This window comes from Eptesicus fuscus, chromosome 10, assembly GCF_027574615.1.
Source record: "Eptesicus fuscus isolate TK198812 chromosome 10, DD_ASM_mEF_20220401, whole genome shotgun sequence".
Classification (NCBI taxonomy): Eukaryota; Metazoa; Chordata; class Mammalia; order Chiroptera; family Vespertilionidae; genus Eptesicus; species Eptesicus fuscus.
In genome coordinates this window covers 1049323-1057690 of record NC_072482.1, presented here as the reverse complement: position 1 = coordinate 1057690, position 8368 = coordinate 1049323, and positions in this window count along the sequence as shown.

The window sequence follows — 8368 nt, the reverse complement described above, 5'->3', positions numbered from 1 at the left end:
CCTCTTGAATTTTTTGGAATAGTCTGAGGAGGATAGGTTTTAGTTCTTCCTTGAATGTTTGGTAAAACTCTCCTGTGAAGCCATCAGGCCCCGGGCTTTTGTTTGCCGGAAGCTTCTTGATGACTGCTTCAATTTCGTCCATAGTTATTGGCCTATTGAGCTCTTTAGATTCTTCTTGATTGATTTTTGGAAGGTTATATTTTTCTAGGAATATGTCCATTTCCTCCAGGTTGTCCAGTTTTTTGGAATAGAGTTGTTCATAGTATTTTGTAACAATCCTTTGTATCTCAGCGGGGTCTGTTGTTATTTCACCTCTTTCATTTCTGATTTTGTTTATTTGGGTCCTCTCTCTTTGCTTCTTGGTGAGCCTGGCTAGAGGTCCATCAATCTTGTTTATCCTTTCAAAGAACCAGCTCTTGGTTTTATTGATCTTTTGTATTGTTTCTTTGGTCTCTATGTCATTTATCTCCGCTCTGATCTTTGTTATTTCCTTCCTTCTGGTTACACTGGGCTTTTCTTGCTGCTCTTTTTCTAGCTCTTTGAGTTGTAGGGTTAAGTAATTTATTACCATTGATTCTTGTTTTTTGCAATAGGCTTGTAGAGCTATGAACTTACCTCTCAAGACTGCTTTCAGAGAAACCAAGATGGCGGCATAGGTGAAACACCTAACCTGCAGCCGGGCACAACAATTTCAAAGGCACAACTAGAGGTCAGAACGGACATCGTCCAGAACCACAGGAGAGCTGGCGGACTGAAACGCCCACAGCTGGGGGGAAGGAGAGGGCCACGGGGACAATCGGGGGAGCCGTAAAAGCCTGAGGTATGGAGAAACTGGCGGAGACACGAGCGCGCGCGCCTGCGGGGAAGATGGAGCCGGAGAGGAGGGGGCGGCTGACGGCCTGGCCGGCGTTCACTGGCAGGAAGGAGATAAAGGCTCCGGAGTGTGCTAAGCGCCGGCTCCGACTGCACTGAGCGCCAGTTCCGGGCGAAACCCTGGGAAGCCAGGCGCAGGCTGGGGGAATGAATCTGGGCTGTGGGGCGCAGGCACAGAGGAGCGGGGGAAGGCAGAGCTCCAGAGGCGCGCACGGGAAGGGGCGCAAAGGACGGACTGTTGCCTGCGCCACTGAACTGCCCTAGCGGGAAGGAGACATAAGCTCAGGACCGTGCTGAACCCCAGTTCCGACTGCACTGAACTCCAGTTCCGGGCGAAACCCTGGGAAGCCAGGCGCACGCTGGGGGAATGAATTTGGGCTGTGGTGGCGGAGGCACAGAGAAGCGGCGGCTCCAGACGCGCGCACTGGAAGGTGCACAGAGGACGGACTTTTGCCTGCGCCACTGGGTGGCCCTGCTGGGAAGGAGACAGGGACGCCAGACTGCGCTGAGACCCAGTTCCAACTGCACTGAAACCCAGTTCCAGGCGAGAATCTGGGAGTCCAGATTCATTAGGGGAGGGACTGGACTGTTTGGCAGTGGGCGAAACTCCAGGGCGCGTTTCTCTCAGAGGTGTTTGCAAGGAATACAGAGGGACACAGACACAGGAGCCTCATAGGGCGGGGCTGACAGGAAGCCAAGGTTGTAGGCTCCACCCTGTAGCTCCGCCCCAGCCAAGCTGAGCAGAAGCTTTTTCCTGCTGAGTGCCTCAGGTAGTGGCTGACCCACACTGCATTGGAGACCCAGAAACGAGGGCATCTAGTGGTTGGTGTGAGATGACACCAGATTTCAACCACTCGCATAAGGGAGGCATTCTAGAGGCAGACTCAGTGAGCGCCAAGGCATTGCTGCATCAAGACCCGGCCCACAAACATGTCTCCTGCACAGCAACTCTTCCTATATGGACAAAGAGGGTCCTCACGGCCAATTGGCCTGGATGACAATTCCTCCCAGTGACACCAACAACAATCAAGACTTAACTGTACAAAGGAGGACCAAGATGGAGACATAGGGCGGCAGCCTGATCGTTGCCTACCACAACAATATTGAGACTACGACGGGAGAGCAGAGCAGACACCAGCCAGAAAGACCGGGGGGCTGGCTGAGCAGATGCTCTACAACTAGAATAAAAGAGAGGGGTACGCAGGATGATGCTGATGCCGGTGACCCAAAGTCCACACTTTAAGAACTATGGCTCAGGCGACACAATGGTGGCCAGGAACGTGCTCGGCGCAGTTCCCCCGGCAGTCTCCGGCTGAGGGGACGGCTCCACTCGCTGCCGAGCACGGACAGACGAGCCCCTGGGAGACATGGGGTGGGAGACTCCGTGCTTGCTGACCTCCGAGTCCTTCAAGAATCTCAATGCCCCGAAGTGGCCAGATGCGCACGCTCAGCGACTGGCCACCGTTGCAGACCCAAGGGCCGACGCAGCGACACCGGACCAGCCCACCGCCGGGCACCGGGCATACCGGAGCCTTGCCGAGCCCGCCGCCCAATGAGTTCTGCGGCAGCCACCCTGGAGCTCTGAGAAAATGACCGAAGGAATTGCTGAGAGGGAATTGACCAACAGGAATTGGGATCAAGAAGACGAAACCCCGCTGAGACCCGAGTCCAGGCGAGCCTGCGAGCCTCTGGGCTCAGATGTGGTCACACGCCTCTGGGTCTAAGTGAGGCCTCACGCCCCTGGGTTTGGGTGAGGCCACACGCCCCTGGGTCCAGGTGAAGCTGGATTCCGGGTTCGGGTGAGGCCATGTGCCCCTGGGTCCGGGCGAATCTGAACCCTGGGTCCGGGTGAGGCCGAGGGCCCCTGGATCCGGGTAAGGCTGGGTCCCGAGTACGGGTGAGGCCGTGAGCCCCTGGATCCAGGTGAGACCACGCGACCAGGGGTCTGAGAGAGGTAACGCGCCCCTGGGTCCGGGTGGCTTCGTGCACCTAGGTCCAGGTGAGGCCACGTGCCCCTGGGTCTGAGAGAGGCCACGCACCCCTAGGTCCAGGCGAGACCATGTGTCCCTGGATCCGGGTGGGGCCTCGTGCACCTAGGCCCGGGTGGGGCCGCGTGCCCCTGGGTCTGGGGGAGGCCAGGCATCCCTGGGTCCGGGTGAGACCGTGTGTCCCTGGATCCGGGTGAGACCTCGTGCACCTAGGCATGGGTGAGGTCACGTGCCCCGGGGTCTGAGAGGCCAAGCGTCCCTGGGTCCGGGTGAGACCATGTGTCCCTGGATCCGGGTGAGGCCGCGTGCACCTAGACCTGGGTGAGCCCAAGTGGCCCTGGGTCTGGGAGAGGCCAAGCGTCCCTGGGTCCGGGTGCGACCATGTGTCCCTGGATCCGGATGAGGCCTCGTGCACTAGGCCCGGGTGAGGCCACGTGCCCCTGGGTCTGGGAGAGGCCAAGCGTCCCTGGGTCCGGGTGAGACCATGTGTCCCTGGATCTGGGTGAGGCCTCGTGCACCTAGGCCCGGGTGAGCCCAAGTGGCCCTGGGTCTGGAAGAGGCCAAGCGTCCCTGGGTCCGGGTGAGACCATGTGTCCCTGGATCCGGGTGAGGCCTCGTGCACCTAGGCCCGGGTGAGGCCACGTGCCCCTGGGTCTGGGAGAGGCCAAGCGTCCCTGGGTCCGGGTGAGACCATGCGTCCCTGGATCCGGATGAGGCCTCGTGCACCTAGGCCCGGGTGAGCCCAAGTGGCCCTGGGTCTGGGGGAGGCCAAGCGTCCCTGGGTCTGGGTGAGACCATGTGTCCCTGGATCCGGGTGAGGCCTCGTGCACCTAGGCCCGGATGAGCCCAAGTGGCCCTGGGTCTGGGAGAGGCCAAGCGTCCCTGGGTCCGGGTGCGACCATGTGTCCCTGGATCCGGATGAGGCCTCGTGCACCTAGGCCCGGGTGAGCCCAAGTGGCCCTGGATCTGGGAGAGGCCAAGCGTCCCTCGGTCCGGGTGAGACCATGTGTCCCTGGATCCGGGTGAGGCCTCGTGCACCTAGGCCCGGGTGAGCCCAAGTGGCCCTGGGTCTGGGAGAGGCCAAGCGTCCCTGGGTCCGGGTGAGACCATGTGTCCCTGGATCCGGGTGAGGCCGCGTGCACCTAGGCCCGGGTGAGCCCAAGTGGCCCTGGGTCTGGGAGAGGCCAAGCGTCCCTGGGTCCGGGTGCGACCATGTGTCCCTGGATCCGGATGAGGCCTCGTGCACCTAGGCCCGGGTGAGCCCAAGTGGCCCTGGGTCTGGGAGAGGCCAAGCGTCCCTGGGTCCGGGTGAGACCATGTGTCCCTGGATCCGGGTGAGGCCTCGTACACCTAGGCCCGGGTGAGCCCAAGTGGCCCTGGGTCTGGGAGAGGCCAAACGTCCCTGGGTCCGGGTGCGACCATGTGTCCCTGGATCCGGATGAGGTCTCGTGCACCTAGGCCCGGGTGAGGCCACGTGCCCCTGGGTCTGGGAGAGGCCAAGCGTCCCTGGGTACGGGTGAAGCCAGATCCTGGGTCCGGGTGAGGCCGTGCGCCCCTGGATCCATCCGGGTGAGGCTGGGTCCCAGGCCCGGGTGAGACCACGCGCCTCTTGGGTATGGGTGAGGCCACGTGCCCCTTAGTCCGGGTGATGCCGTGCCCCTGGGTTCGGCCGAGACCAAACCAGAGGGAGTCGGACCTCCATTACCACCATTTGTCCACCATCCAGAGCTGAGGGGTCAGTGCTGACATGTACACATAAGGAACTACTGGACAGTGAAATTGGGTCTCAAAAGAACTGTTGGTCCAGGGGGAAGCTCGCTACAGACTGATTCATTTGCCTGTCAGCATAACTATTATTGCTCGTCTCACATTCAGTTCTTATTAGTATATATCTAGTGACATATGATCTCGCTCATCTAGGGGAAATGATGAACAACATAGACTGAGGAACAAGAACAGAACCAGAAGCAAGGAGGCATCGATCGGACTATCGGGCCTCAGAGGGAGGATAGGGGAGGGTAGGGGGAGGGTGGGGGGAGGGGGAGAGTTCAACCAAAGGACTTGTATGCATGCATATAAGCCTATCCAACGGTTAAGTTCAACAGGGGATTGGGGAATGCGTGGGGAGAGGGGTGGGATGGGAATGGGGGGATGAGGACAAATATGTGACACGTTAATCAATAAAGAAATTAAAAAAAAAAAAAAGACTGCTTTCACTGTGTCCCATAGATTTTGGATTGTTGTGTTTTCATTGTCATTTGTTGCCATGATGTTTTTTATTTCTTCCTTGATCTCTCTGGTGACCCAGTCATGGTTTAATAGCATGCTGTTTAGTCTCCAAGTGTTTGATTTCTTTGGATTGTATTTATTGTAGTTGATTTCCAGTTTTATGCCACTGTGATCTGAGAAGACGCTTGATATAATTTCTATCTTCTTGAATTTGAAGAGACTTTGCCTGTGACCCAGCATATGGTCTATCTTTGAAAATGACCCATGTGCACTTGAGAAGAATGTATATTCTGTGGCTTTGGGGTGAAATGTTCTAAAGATGTCAATTAATTCCATCTGGTCTAGTGATTCATTTAGGATTGCTGTTTCTTTGCTGATTTTTTGTTTAGAGGATTTGTCCAGTGGTGATAGTGGGGTATTAAAGTCTCCTACTATGATTGTATTGCTATTAATCTCTCCCTTGAAATCTTCCAGGAGTTTTTTTATGTATTTGGGTGCTCCTATATTGGGAGCTTATATGTTTACCAGAATTATTTCTTCTTGTTGGATTTCTCCCTTTAGTATTATGAAGTGGCCTTCTTTATCTCTTGTTATGGCATTTACTTTGAGGTCTATTTTGTCAGATATAAGTATTGCTAGCCCAGCCTTTTTTTCATTTCCATTTGCCTGAAAGATATTTTTCCATCCCTTCACTTTCAATCTGTGTGAGTCTCTTGTTCTGAGGTGGGTCTCTTGTAGACAGCATATATATGGGTCGTGTTTTTTTATCCATTCAGCTACTCGATATCTTTTGATTGGAGCATTTAGTCCATTTACATTTAAAGATATTACTGAAAGGTATTTGTTTGTGGTCATATCTATTTTTGTGTCTATATTCCTTCTTACCTGTTTATTTCTTCTTTTTACAGTATTCCCTTTAGCAATTCTTGCATTGCTGGTTTGGTGGTGATAAACTCCTTAAGCCTTTTTTTATCTGCAAAGCTCCTGATTTCCCCTTCAATTTTGATTGATAGTCTTGCTGGATATAGTATTCTTGGATTCAGTCCTTTGCTTTGCAACACTTTGTATACCTCCGTCCATTCACTTCTAGCTTGTTGTGTTTCTGTTGAGTAATCATTTGACAATCTGATGGGTGTTCCTTTGTAGGTAACTCTCTGTCTCTCTCTTGCCGCCTTTAAGATTCTCTCTTTATCATTTATATTTGCCATTGAAATTATGACATGTCTTGGTGTGGGTCTTTTGGGGTTGATCCTGCTTGGGACTCTCTGTACTTGCGTAACTTTTATCTTTCCCATATCCGGGAAGTTTTCTGTCATTATTTCTTCAAATAGATTTTCTAATCCCTGCTGCTCTTCTTGTCCTTCTGGCAGCCCTATTATACGCATGTTACTTCGTTTCATGTTGTCCCGAAGCTCCCTTAGGCTTTCCTCCTGCTTTTTAATTTTTTTCTCCAATTGCTGTTGAGATTGAGCTTGTTTCTGTACCTGATCCTCTAACTCACTAATTCGGTCCTCTGCTTCTTGTAGTCTACTGTTGAAACTTTCCATGGTGTTTTTGATTGTAGCTATATCACTTTTCATTTCTTCCTGATTCTTGCATAAGTTGTTTATTTTCTCATCCATCCGATGTATAAATTCCACGACCATTACTCTAAACTCCTTTTCGGTCATGTTGCAAGCTTCAGTTTCACTGATTTCCTTTCTTGGCGACTCCACATTTTCTTTCCTCTGTGAGTTATTTCGTTTCCCCATTCTGGCTATCACCAGAAAGCTCAAGCTTCCGTTTGCGTGGACCTGGGCCGTGTGCTGTGGGGACTTCACTCCACCCGAGTTTCACTGAAGTGCTCTGACACTAGGACGTGTGGCTGCCTTTGGTTGGTGGGAACCAGACTTGCCCAGGGTCAGTGTCCCCAGTGTTCCGTGTGGTCTCGTGTGCACACTTAGGTTCAGGGGCCCTGTCTGCACCACACTGTTGGTATGTGCCGAAAATGAGATCCTTAGCATGTGCCAGGAGTCAGAGTTTCCCTGTGTCTGCACCAAGACTAGAGTGTCAGAGTCTCTGTTGCCTTGTGCGGTTTCTCGTTGAGACTCAGGGTCCCTATGTGTGCATGCACCAACAATTGGGGTCGCTGGCTCTTAGTGTGAATGCGCTGTGAGTCAGGGATCCCAGGCAGCTGTGTCCGGCGTGCCAAATTCCCTGAAGTGGAGCTGCGTCCTGTGTGTGCTCTCTCTACTGAGCCAAACCGGCTAGGGCGCACACTCTTGATTTCCTGAAGGTGAGCTGGCTCTGTGCACTCTACCGGTGTCCCGGAAGGGGGGCGGAGTCTGTCCTGCGCGCCAAATTCCCCAAAGGGAAAGCCCCTCTGTGCAAGCACTAAGATTCCCTGAAGGGAGAGCTGTGACCCGCAAGCCAAATTCCCCCAAATTCTCCGAAGGGGAGCCCTCTGTGCGCACTGACAGATTTCCCCAACAGGGAGCTGATTCTCTCCTGTGCGCTCGCGCACGCGCCAAATTCCCTGAGGGGGAGCGAGTCCCTGCGCAAAGCTCTGCGGCTTGGGCGAGAGGCGGATCTATCAGTTAAAATGGCGCTGTCTGCGCGCCTGCGGGGAGGGGGTAGGCTCTTTGACTCACGGAATTCTGCCGGGACGTCTGGATTTTTGTTGTTTGTTGGTCTGAAGCTGTGATAGCAGATCTCTGTCCCCAGTGGCTGCAGGGTCCTGGTTTGTGTCAGAAGCCAGGATCCGAGTCTCAGGCAGCTCTGTTTCTCAAGATGGCGTGGTCTCCGCGTCAGCAACAGCCGCGGAGATGTGTCTGCTTTGTGCGCGGGGCTCCGCTGTCTAGGACTGCCCGGTTAGGCAGCCCCTTGGAAGACGTGCAGAATCTAACTGACCCTAGCTCATACACACACACACACCACACACGTCTACACTCTCCTCTATGGGTTCCTCACTCACACTCTCTCTCTCCCTACCTTCCTGCCGGTCGCCATCTTTGTGTTCCTATGTCATTCTTTATTTCTGTTTCCATAGTTACTATATCTTTTCTAATGCTATTGAGCATCTTTACCTTCATTATTCTGAACTCTGTATCAGATAAATTTCTCATCTCCATTTCATTTATCTCTTTTTCTGGAGAATTCTCTTGTTCTTTCATTTGGGGGGGTTTTCTTTGTCTCATCATTTTGGTGCCTATTTGGGTTTGTGACTCTGTACTATCTAGATATGCTACGCCTTTCAATCTCTAGTGCAGGGCAGTGTCAAACGTTCCTGCCTAATTATG